The sequence below is a fragment of the Schistocerca americana genome, chromosome 1 (genome assembly GCF_021461395.2).
Source record: "Schistocerca americana isolate TAMUIC-IGC-003095 chromosome 1, iqSchAmer2.1, whole genome shotgun sequence".
NCBI lineage: Eukaryota > Metazoa > Arthropoda > Insecta > Orthoptera > Acrididae > Schistocerca > Schistocerca americana.
The window spans coordinates 593,598,917-593,611,988 of record NC_060119.1 but is presented as its reverse complement, the minus strand read 5'-3'; the positions used below and the strand labels follow the sequence as shown (position 1 = coordinate 593,611,988).

At 43.1% G+C, this 13,072-nt stretch overlaps 1 long non-coding RNA gene and 1 other non-coding gene across 2 annotated transcripts in view; both read right to left on the bottom strand.

Annotated features, from left to right (window-relative positions):
• Positions 1-13,072, bottom strand: part of LOC124625316 — a 277,200-nt gene that overhangs the window by 193,902 nt on the left and 70,226 nt on the right. The window lies entirely within an intron of this gene.
• Trnas-cga lies at positions 12,255-12,329 on the bottom strand. The gene has a single exon. It is a non-coding gene; the product is annotated as a tRNA-Ser (tRNA).

Genomic DNA, 13,072 nt, shown 5'->3' with positions numbered 1-13,072 from the left:
ATTCTAAGGACCGTATAACGAATTCCAACAATGTACAGGGGGTACAGTTCATTGTTGAAGCCGTCTTAATTAGTCAATACGTAGACTGCGATTGAAACGGAGCTAATAGATTTTCGTGCTGTTTATTAACCATTTTCATTTGAAGGGTTGGACTGCCGCACAAATCAAAACAGAATTGGATGAAATCGACGCGGATTCTGCACCATCATTGTAGAGCATTTACTTTTGGATTGATGAATTTAAACGTTGTCGAACAAGCACCAAAGACGAAGCGCGTTCCGTCCGTCTAATTGTTGTCACCACAACGAGGAAAAAACACAAAATAATAATGAAAAGCGCTAGTTTGCTTTATTATAATGTTGTTCTACCAAGAACCGACGGAAGATTCAGTTAACATGAAACACAAAATAAGTGATATGGTAATGCAAGACCGACAAATAAAAATTCGTGAGATTGCTGAGACTGTAGGCATCTCAACTGAGCAATTCCGTAATATTCTGCATGGAGAATTGGCTATGAAGAAGCTGTGTGCGAGATGGGTGCTGAGTCTGCTCACACACGACAAAAAGCGCTTCCAGCACAGTTTTGAACATAATGTGTGGCGGTGTTTGATTGCAATCCGGAAGACGTTTTGCTCTGATTTGTGACCTTTGATCTAACCTAGATCCGTCGTTTCGCACTACAGTCAAATCAGGGGATAAAGACTGGTGAAAGTGCATCGAAAAAGGCAAAGGCCATTTTGTCAACTATTAAGTTGATGGCTATTGTTTTTTTATATTCCCCAGGAATAATCCTCATTGATTACTTGGAAACAGTCAAAACCATAACTGGACGTTATTATGTTTCATTGCGGGGTCGTCTGAAACTTGCATTGGCTGAAAAAAGACCAAGGTTGGGTCGCAAAAAAAGTGCTCTTTCACCAGGATGAGGCACCATCCCACACATCGGCGACAACAATGGCGAAGTGCATGAAGTGGGCTTTCAATTTGTTTCTCATCCACCCTATTCGCCGGACTTAACCCCAAGCGATTTCTTCATGTTCCTTAACTTGAAACTTCGGCTTACTGCGAAGAAATTTTCATCAAATGATGAAGTGACAGGCCTAGTTTCAGTCAACGAGTGTTTTGAAGAGTTTGACAAAACTTATTTTTCCGTTGGGATGAAACAACTGGAGGGTCGCTGGACCAGGTGTATATCCTCAAAGAAGGTTATATCGAGAAGTAAGGTGAGTCGTTTACGAAACAAACCTTTCTTTCTTTCTAACCAGGCTTATCTACCCACCCTCCTATTAAACAGCATCAAGTACTGAACAGATATCTTCGAAACACCTCTACCCATAGCCTTCGCTGCTTGAATGTTTTGCCGCTTTATGACCACCTACCTATGAGTGAGCACTTTTAGCAAATTTTTCACAAAAAGTCGCCTGCAAAAACAACTTCACAATAAGATCGGAGCAGGATAGGGACGCTGAATTGAATAAAAATGTTGAAAAGGTTTCCCAGAGACCGTTACCACTAACTAAATATTTTTTCAAGATATCTAATTAGGTCCTTGTTCTGAGGTATAAACGCTATACTGAGGCTAAAAGGACAATATCAACACTCGACAAAAGTAGTAACAAACAGTAAAGTTATTTTGTAGAGACTTCGCATGTACTGTGTTCTTCCTGCCAGGAATGAGGATAACCTAATAAGAGAGAATATTCACTTCCTATGTTGATTTGCTGTTCACATAACTAGTTTTTCAGTAATTACTCACTTTGTACATGTAAAATAGCTGTCGTTTTGTGGTATCTTCAGTTACCTACAATGCTGTGGCTCCTTGGAACTTATTAAATTCCACAGAATACTTAATTCACTATATCAAAGTCAACAAGATGACGGTAAAAACAATACTTATTTCCATTTAACTATCGATACCTCGGGACCCTGGTGTCAATCAGTTACAATGTTACTGCACATCTTGCTGTCGCATCCCCGATGTTGATCAACGAAAAATAATACAATACGAGAGCCTGTGGCAATGTCACGTTAATACTGGCGGTACAAAAATTATTTTACAGATTTGCAAAGATATTGCTGGAATGCAGATACAAATACGTTCTTAATTTTTACGTATTTTCTATTTTAACAGGTTGAATTGACGTTAGAGAAGAAAACTGAGTTCTCAAGCTCTGTAATTTCGTTTATTATCTCAGTTTTCCACTTTTGGACGTGGATGAATATTTATATTTCCTCCAAGACGTCCATTTTTCAGCTCTTCTCTGAAGTATGGAGTACTTTAACATAGTGTGGCTAAAACTTCTACGTCAAGATCGCAAATTTTCTTTATAGATTACCGGTTTCGACTCGCTGACGAGCCATTCTCAGTTCAGTTTAAAATGCTGTTCAGTGTGTAATAGTCACTGGGAACACTGAACAACATTTTAGTTTAATCTTAGGGTGGCTCTTCAATGACCCAAAACCGATAACCAATAAAGAAAATTGCACATGTTTTAAATCATCAGATCGCGTATCTTCCCATCGGCAAAGTGAGACAATAATTTAAAATCGTTGTCTGTTGCAATACTGGGCCCTGATTTGTTAGCTTTATCAAGTCTGAAACAATCAATGTGTTCTTTAAAATTTCTGCTCGTTTGTTGCAATGACTGCATTTTATTTTGTAAATGCCTGATTTGCTCAGTTTCTTATCTGGTTGTGAGATGTCATGTACAAGTTTCTTCCTTGAGTAGTTGGTGTAGATGATCCTAATACCAGTTTCTTTAAACAGTTTGATTATTTGATGTAAAATGACTCGTAAAATGGCTCTGAGCACTATGGGACTTAACATATGTGGTCATCAGTCCCCTAGAACTTAGAACTACTTAAACCTAACGAACCTAAGGACATCACACACATCCAAATGACTCGTAAATATGGTATAGTTATATGCTTAGGTTTTTGTTTGTTATTGTGGGTGGTGGCGACTTTGGTGTGTTTGATTTTACTTATGAATATGTAGTATGAAAGTGCATCTACTTCTTGTTCATGTTAGCCATTATTGTGTGCAGTGTATTTTACTGCATTTCTGTCTCATAGTCGTTAGCACTAAGTGGGAATTTATGTGCTCTATTTCAGAAAGCTCTGAATGCAGCCTCTTCATATGAGCTGGAATGTGTGGAATACTTGTCAATGACAGAGTTTGTATTGGTTGGTTTTCTGTGCACACAAACGTTCAGTATCTAGTTTCTGTTAGCTATTGCCACGTCTAAAAAATTATTTTGTTACCTTTCTGGCGTTCTATGGTGACGTGTATGTGTTTGTGCAAACTACTGAATCTACTTAACTTAGTTTCTATTTCTTCCGAAGTCCCAGTACATACCATAAAGCTGTGATTTTCAGAAATTAATTTTCAGGGTGTTTAATGAAAATTTATGCAGTGATCCCAATCAGTGGACTAGCTACTGCTAGGCCAACATTATGTTTACATATTTTAGCACTGAAGAGTTCTGGAAGGGAACAATATCTAGTAACAATATTAGTTCATCTGTTTCAGTCATGGATATTGTCTGGTATTTTAATAAATTTGTTTTCAATTATACTTATGAATTCTTTGATAGGTATACTGTTGTACGAGTTTGCTATGTCCAGGGAAATCAGCTTTGCATTGACTGGGATCTGAGTATCATTCAGGCCTTGAATTGCTTGGTAACTAATTTTTACTGAGTAAAGGGTTGGAAATTTATATTGATTTTGTTAAATTAAATACGACTTTTCTAATACATTTGTAGCCAGGATGGTTCATAGCATTAAGAATGAGTCAGTAGTTTAGTGGGCCTATAAGTATGGAGCTGTAAGTTTCGTTATTATTAATCTCTGAGTTGCTTCGCTTGTGGACAAGAAATATGTTTTATTCAATTGCTTCTTCAATTTAATGTTGAAACACATTTGTGGTGTCATGTAAAATTTCTATGCGATTATTTCAAAAGAAATAAAGACTCTTATTTACACATTCAGTCTCAGATGATTAATAGTCAATATTGCTTGAAATTGAGGGAAAGTTTACAAGTAAACACCGCTGTGTTGTTGCGACCATAAAACGGCATGCAGTCACTAACGAGAGAGGTGAAGTGTTTGCAGTTTAAGTAATTTTTCCCCTCCTAATACCGATTATCGTAAAGAGTGCAGTTACATATTAAATTAGCTGAACTTAATGGTTTCAGGTGAACAATGAAATATAGCTAAACTCTAAATTGGTTTCCATGGATGATTACATTAGAAGCGAATCTTTTGCAGTGTATACTCGGTTAACTGCGAGTACTGAGTGAGCTATGCTAAATGTACTGTAAATCCTTTAATTTATCAAGATAACAGCTGTACGGCAGTAAGATAGTCGACATGTGGTACTACAGTGTACTACGTTGTTAAAAATGAAATCTAAAGACCACACGTTTTGATTTTTACTGTTGTACACAGGGTATTAGCGAAAATGTATTGTAACAAGTAAAATAGATCAGTAAGTGTTATCTAAAATAATGTGAAAAACGTAACAGGAATAAATAATCCTTTTTTATCAAATCACAATTTTTGTAGCACATGGACGAAAATCCTATCTCCAAGATCGTTGCAGATTTGACAACGCTGAAGAAATGATTAGTGCATCCTCTCCACAATTCGGGGCATGTTGCGAATGACTGCTGCGTCGTAATAATTATTGTGAGCAGCTCTTCGCAGATATTTTATTTCTCACACTCACCGCTGACTGGCCGCTGTTTCGTGGCTACATGTCCACAGTGGTGCGTTTCCTACCCATGGTTAACTGGCCATTTCTGCTCCATGCTTCTTCCCCTACGCTGTCCTGACCTTGTTACAGGTTCTTTTTCACCACCCTGTACGTTATCAGTGTTTTAACTACAACGGTGAAGTCTGCTACTTTGCATTGTCTCCCCAGCTCAATACCAGTTACGTACATCCCGAAAATAAAACATCCCGAAAATCAAAATGTCCTGGAACACTAGTCTATATTCCACCCGTTTGAAATGTGTTAAGTTATTCTAAAAGACTTATAGGACGAAGGCTGTCACTTTCGCAGGCACCCCGTGTGATTTATCGACACGCAGGTCGCCGAAGTGGCGTCAAATCGAAAGACCTGCACCAGGCGAACGGTCTACCCGACGGGAGGCCCTAGCCACACGACATTTCCATTTTTTACAAGGAATGACGCGGGCCACTTCCAGTCCGGAATTCGAGCGTCATTTACAGCGAACCTCCTACCTTGAACTCAACTGTACACGTAGAAGCAACAGCGCAACGTAGCGACGATTGCCCACAGCTTCCTTCCTGTAATCAACCAGGGAGCGCGTAACAGGAGCACCGTTACAAGAAATTCCGTTGCTAATTTAAATTTGATTTGCATGAAGCACATTTACATGCTAATGTAGGCAGTTCAAGCAATGAAAACGCGAAGTTCCGAAGAGCGAAGGAAACGTTGCGTGATTTAATGTGTAGTCAAAGAACACTAACAACGGTCAGAACATCGACAGGATTACAAGCTGCAATAATCAAGAATTTTTGTTTTCATTGTCGTCACACTAGATCCTGTTACAACAGCATATTATTGTCTTCCTTCTGCAAAAGCTTTTTAGTGCGGAGAGAAATGTTACATTCCTAGCACGTTTAAGACTAAACAGCTTATTGCAAGGATGCCTGTTTACAGAATTACCTAGTACGATAAGCAGATTGAAAGGTTTTCTGACGCTCGTAACAACTTGCAGAAAGTTCGTAACAGGGCACAGAAACGAAAGGAATAGCGCCATATGAGTAAGACAAGTCGTGACACAGGAAGACATCATTGGTTGTCCATAGCAGCAATAGCCCCTCACAAACCATCTGAAAACATTGTTGTTGTTCTGTAAAATGAATGCAATGAATGCACAGAGATCGGTTATAACAGTAGAAACACAAGTTGCGCTGGAATCTCTCCCTCTCTCTCTCTCTCTCTCTCTCTCTCTCTCTCTCCTCCTCCTCCTCCTCCTCCTCCTCCTCTGTCTCTGTCTCTCTCCCTCTCTATCTCTCTCTCTCTCTCTCTCTCTCTCTCTCTCTCTCTCTCTCTCTCTCTCTCTCTCTCGCACACACACACACACACACACACACACACACACACACACACACACACAACACAAAACGACAATCGGTTCACATTATCAACTAGTACACAAGATACACTGTATACGCGAAACTGATCGCAAAGAAGAAACAGTTGCTATCTGGAAGTATCCTTATTTCCATTATTTCTTCATTAATTTCTAATGATGTGGGTGAGAAATGAAAGAGATTATAATAGCTGAGCAAAATGTGGTATAATATTAGCTTTTTTAAACAGAATACACACGAACACAACTGATGTATTTAAGCCAATGAATGACAGTGCAGATGTTTTAATTATGTGAACATACTTTGCGGCGGAAGCTCTAGCAACAAGCAACAATATCTCATTTGATTTTATTAAAATGGTTCAAATGGCTCTGAGCACTATGTGACTTAACATCTGAGGTCATCAGTCCCCTAGACTTAGAACTACTTAAACCTAACTAACCTAAGGACATCACACACATCCATGCCCGAGGCAGCATTCGAACCTGCGACCGTAGCAGCAGCGCGGTTCCGGACTGAAGCGCCTAGAACCGCTCGGCCACCGCGGCCGCTTGCTTTTATTCTTCTCTCTTGTTAAATAAAAGCTGCAGCAACTCCTCCACCCTTTTCTTTCAAGGAAAGGTTAACTTCAGCTACGACATAAATTTTCTGTTGTACTTGCAAACATAATATTTTCTCGTTTTTAATGCTGGTTTCATGGGCGGGGTCTGAACGACACTCTTTCGGGCGGTATGAGCTGTCAACACGATTTTATGGGCAAATTAATGGCGTCGTCTACAGCAGCCTTCGTTTTATGCCTTTAACAGCGCTGCCAAGTCGCCTGTTAAACCGTACAGAAAAACAACTTCTACCACATATTAGTGCTACTTTAATTCACCTAGTGCTGTACGTATAAACATCCTTAAATTCTTCAGGAAGTCATATCAATTAAACTGTGTTGAATTCTTTTGATGCGTGATATTGCTAAAAAAAATAATATGAGAAACTGATTTGCAGAACCTGGCAGGCGCAAAGATAAATCTTCACAAAAAACAATGTGTGTTTTCTTCAGTTTTTCCACTCAGTTACACTGCTCTAAGTGAGCAGAGAATCCGAAAATAAAGCACGAGATGGGGCACACATCGCGACACTATCAGTACAAGTTTCTGCGTTGGAACAGTCATTGTCTTCTGGACTTAAGCTAGTATGTGTGCAAGACGAACTTAAAAAAACAGTCGCAAGGCATAGATCTTTAGTGACGCAATAACAGCTTATGTACACTATTTACTATGTGAAATCGCAATTTTTGTCATTACACGAGAGAGTCAGCAGACCTTGCTTTTTCAATCCTGTAAACGGAACTGGTGCTTCTTTTTATTTAAAAAAAATCTTTAAATTTTGATAGTTTGTGAACTCACATGCTGGAAGATTCCCCAGGAAAATATCCGAACCCCATTTTGACCTTTCTTCAAGTACTGCAGTAGAACTTTTCGGATGAGACTGCAGCACTTCCAGCAGTCCAGCAACTTGCTGACCAGGCCTAATAGTGCCAAGATATGAATAGTGGTCACTTTCAACATCTGCTGAAATCAGGTTAGTTCTGTATTTCCTTTCCTCTGCTGTGTTTCTATGAGCCTGGAACTCTTTTCTCGAGGAGTCTTTTATTTCAATAACATGTAGGCCTATCCTCCTTCTTGCTGCAAATTCCAGTAATGTTAGAATGCAGAGACAGAGATTGATAATAAGATCGATAATAAGTTTTCCATCATCACCTAAATTTTACTCACCGCAAACCATATTACGGTGTGAGGCGGAGGGTACTTTGTGTACCAGTTGAACTCCACCCGCTACCCTCAGTTCCTATCCCAGTCGCGGATGGTGAGCGGCAAGAATTCGTAAGCTCTGCGTGAGCTCTAATCTGTCTAATTTTACCCTCGTAGTCTTTTCGCGTAATGTATACACAGTGTAGGCAATATGTTGGTTTTCTCTTACAGGAATGTGCACCCTCTGCTAACAGTAAACCACAATGTGGTGCAGATTAGCTTTCTCTCGTAGCGCCTGCCACTGAAATTGAGTGAGAGTCTACACGGAGCTTTCGAGCTTACTGAGAGCAACCGTCACGAAATGTGATGCTCTTTTTCGGATATTCTCCATTTTCTCTATCAATCCCGCCTGACAAGGATTTCAAACTGAGGAACAATTCCCAAATATTTGTCGAACGAAGAGTTTGTATGCTACCTCCTTCGTGGGCCACCTATACTTCCTGAGGATTCTTCCAATGAATCCCATTCTGTCTTTTTTGCCATTGGTTCCATACGGTCATACCACTTAAAATCGCTCCAAAGACATGTTTCCAAGTACGAGTATTTAATGGATGTGACTGGGGTCCACTGATTGTTTGACGATCGTGTAGTCAAACAATAAATAGCGTTTCCACCAATTTACGTGCACCGCGTTGTTTGTACGGTACATAAGAAACGGTTTCAAAAGTTTCAAATGGATCTAAGCACTATGGGACTAACATTTAAGGTCATCAGTCCCTAGAAGTTAGAACTACTTAAACCTAAGGACATCACAAACATCCATGCCCGAGGCAGGATTTGAACCTTTGACCGTAGCAGCAGCGCGGTTCCGGACTGAAGTGCCCAGAACCGATCGGCCACAGCGGCCGGCGAAATGGTTTCCAAACAAGACACTGAGAAAGAGTAAGATCACACTTTAGTTTCTGATCAACGTCAGGTCACTGGAGACAGAGGATTACCTTACATTTAGCTCTGTTTCTTCTGTTCCTTCGTTAAAGAAATTGTGGTGGTATTCACTTCTATGGTTTAAGGAAAATAGTGATGTGTGGGTCTAGGTCTGAACATCTTTTCCCCCGATTGCGAACCTATTGCGCCAACGCTAATGATATGCTGAACGATTGTTGACCAGTCAGTCAGAAAGATTATACTAATGCTGATAGGCAGAACCATGAGGCACGCACGTGAGCCCTAGAGGCGTTGGAATGCATGTAGCTACAAATGGATTCACTCCAGAGGACCGTATCATTTTCTTATGTGACTGCGAAAATGACCGATGAAGGTTTCGTGATCCCGTTTGCGGACTGCCAGCGTGGGAAGTGGTGACCGAGCGGTTCTAGGCTCTTCAGTCCGGAACCGCGCGGCTGCTACGGTCGCAGGTTCGAATCCAGCCTCAGGTATGGATGTGTGCGATGTCCTTAGGTTAGTTAGGTTTGAGTAGTCCTAAGTTCTAGGAGACTGATGACCTCAGATGTTAAGCCCCATAGTGCTCAGAGCCACTTCAACCATTTGGACTGCCAGCGTAGCTTATCCAGAAGACAGGGAGCATGTGCGAGGACAGTGCGGCGGTACAGAGAGAATAGGCGGCGCGGAATGAGGTAGCAGTGCGCTGGAAGCGCCGCGGGCCCGCGTGGGCGGCGGTGGGCGGCGCCGAGGCCGCGGCTGCAGCTCGGCAGCTGCCCCGCCGGCCAGCAGCCGGCAGCTGGCGCTTTCTCCTGCGGCGCAGCACGTGCCGACCTGCCACCGCGCGTGCGCGCTCACTTTCAACTACGGGCTGATTTACGACGATACCCAGGGTTTTAATCATCACCTTAGAGTCACGCAATAAATTGTTTTGTTTATTTTCAGGTACATATTTGCAGTCGTGGCACACAATGAAATCCCTTAGCACACTGTTACAGGATCCGAAACGAAATCGGACACCTCTGATGACATTACCACGACTGAATAATGAGAATGGGACGGAAATCGGTATATGTGACGTTCATGTACAGACTAACAAACGATTACAGCTGCAGAAAAATTATATGATTTACTCAAGAGAAACGATTTTACAAACTGAGCAGGTGAATAACGTGTTGGTCCACCTCTGGTTCTTATGCAGAGAGTTATTCGGCTTGGAACTGATTGATAGAGTTGTTGGATGTCCTCCTGAGACTTTCGTGTCATATTCTGTCCAAATGGCGCTTTATATCATCAAAACCACATCAAAACCACGAGATGGTTGGAAGGCCCTTCCCTTGATACTCCAAGCGTCTCAACTGAGCAGAAAGCCGGCGACTTTGTTGGCCGAGGTAGCGTTTGGCAAGCACGAGGACAAGCAGTACAAACTCTCGAATTGTGCGGACGGGTATCACCATACTGAAATGTAAGCCTAGAACTGCTTCCCGTTAGGGCAACAAATTGGGGCATAGAATAGCGTCGAGGTACGGCTGTGCTGTAACGGTGCCGCGGATGACAATCAAGGTCCTGTTCTGAAAAGAAATGACAATCCAGGCCATCTATCATTTCTGGTTGTTGGGGTCTATGGCTGGTCGCTGCCGTCTGAGGTGTCTCCAGACACGTCTTCGGTGGTCATTGGGTTCAGTTAAATTCAGGAGTCATCAGACAATTCTACTCCAGTCACTGAGATTCCAGGGCGAAAACATGTCTGGAGACGCCCCCCAAAGGCAGTGGGATAGACTGTCGCCCACCTTACGACACGACAACCATGACTGATGGTCTGCAATGCCATTTCTTTCATAAAAAGATCCTGTGGTACCTTTACAGCACAGCGGTACATCGTCGATATTCTACGTCACGTTTTGTTGCCCTTCATGGCAAGGCATCCTGGGTTACATTTCAGCAACATAATGCTCGCCCACACACTTCGGAAGTTTCTATTGCTTGCCTTTGCGCTTGCCAAACGTAACTTGGCCAGTAAGGTCGCTGGATCCCTCCCCAATTGACAATGTTTGCAGCGTTAGGCATTATCGGCAGTGCCCTCCAACCACCTCTGGATTTCGACTACCTACGGTGACAATTGGACATAATTTGGCACCGTATCACTCATGGGAACATCCAACAACTCTGTTAACCAATGCCAACCTGAATAATTGCTTGCATAAGAGCCAGAGTTTGACCGAAGCGATACTGACTTGCTCAATTTTGTGAACCTCTTTCTCTGGAATAAGTCATCCATTCTTTCTGACAACGTTTTGCTGCCCTTCATGGCAAGGGATCCTGGGTTACAAAAAAATGGCTCTGAGCACTATGGGACTTAACATCTATGGTCATCAGTCCCCTAGAACTTAGAACTACTTAAACCTAACTAACCTAAGGACAGAACACAACACCCAGCCATCACGAGGCAGAGAAAATCCCTGACCCCGCCGGGAATCGAACCCGGGAACCCGGGCGTGGGAAGCGAGAACGCTACCGCACGACCACGAGATGCGGGCTCCTGGGTTACATTTCAGTAACATAATGTACCTGTACATAACATCTACCAACTTCCGTCGGCTCTTGTTTTAGAGTGTAATTCTTCGGCACCAGCGAAAATGACACAGTTGTGCCGTACCAATTGGGATGACTTCGTTTGTCATCTCGAATGGCCTGGCACATGTCTAATATTTCCGTTGATGCGGAATTAAAAGCATAACTATTATCCTGAGGTGTTAATCAAAACTTTATGACTACCCCATGGTAAACCATTTAGAATATATTTTTTCTAATTATATAGTATCAGAAAGAATGCAGTTTGTTGTATACATCAGCGATTGCCACAGCGATTCATGGACAGGCTTTGTTTGCTCGGTCCCGCACGCTCGTTCCACTAGTAGCGCATGCAGCTCGTGGTCTAGTGGCTGACGCTGCTGCTTCTGGATCACGTGGTCCCGGGTTCGATTCCCGGCCGGACTGAGAATTTTTCTCTACTTCGTGCAACCCGCAAAACCTTCAGAAACAATGTCCGAGGTTTTCATATTCTATCGGCCGCTACGGCAAACTGTTACCCCTAAAGAAAAAATGAACAAGACCTTTCTGTAGGAAATTTTATTTATTTAAGTTTTGTTGTAGGATACATTTTCGTTGGCGGCCGCGGTTTTCGAGTTATTCAAGAAAAACCCGTTTGAAGGTAACTTTTGTACGTTTTTCTCGAATAATTAGAAAACTACAGCTTGCAGTGAAAACGTATCCCAGTACAGAATTAAACTACATTAAATTTCCTACAAAAAGGTCCTGTTAATTTTTCTGTGGGACTATATCGAGCGAAAGAATATGAAACTCGTATGCGTGATCAGAATGAGATTTTCACTCTGCACCGGAGTGTGCGCTGGTATGAAACTTCCTGGCAGATTAAAACTGTGTGCCGGGCCGAGATTCGAACTCGGGACCTTTGCCTTTCGCGGGCAAGTGCTCTACCAACTGAGCTACCCAAGCACGACTAAGCCATGTCTCCACATGTAAGGCTGTGAGGACAGGGCGTGAGTCGTGCTTGGGTAGCTCAGTTGGTAGAGCACTTGCCCGCGAAAGGCTAAGGTCCCGAGTTTGAGTCTCGGCCTCGTGTGCGTGATATTTGAAGGCGTTGTGGGTCACCTAAATCCTGTAGGTAGGGGCAGCTAAATCACCCTGTACAGGCAGCAAGAGCAGCCTGGGTGCTCCGTCTGTCTGTACTGTAGCCCAGCCTGAATGCCGCTGGAGCAGATTTAGCGGCTACTTCGGCCGGCAGGCAGAGGGACGGCTGAGTTTACGGCCGGCAAGGCGCGAAGGCTTCCACAACATCGTCGGCGGCTTAAATTCCGCAGCCACGGGCGGGTTCCGCCAAATGGCGACCGGCCTCTGTTCGCGGCCGGTTCTCGTTCGTAAAGAACACGAAGAGCACCGGCGACCCGAGCACGGCCTTCCCGCGGCGGCGGCCCGGGGATAAATTTCGGCGGAGCCGCGCCGCCTCTTAGCGGCAGACATTGCCGGGAATAGGTTAAAAGCAGAGGCCCTCCGCAGGGCGGGGATTAGCGAGAGTTGTGTGGCGACCCCGGCCGCAGACCTTGGCACCCATTCAACACCGGCCCCGGACGCGACCCGATGCTATCGACTGTTAGACTGCGCAGCCGGCTGTGGCGATTAACGAAAATAGTTGCCACTGGAGAACATAAAATGCGTCACCGGCCCACTACCGAACACCAG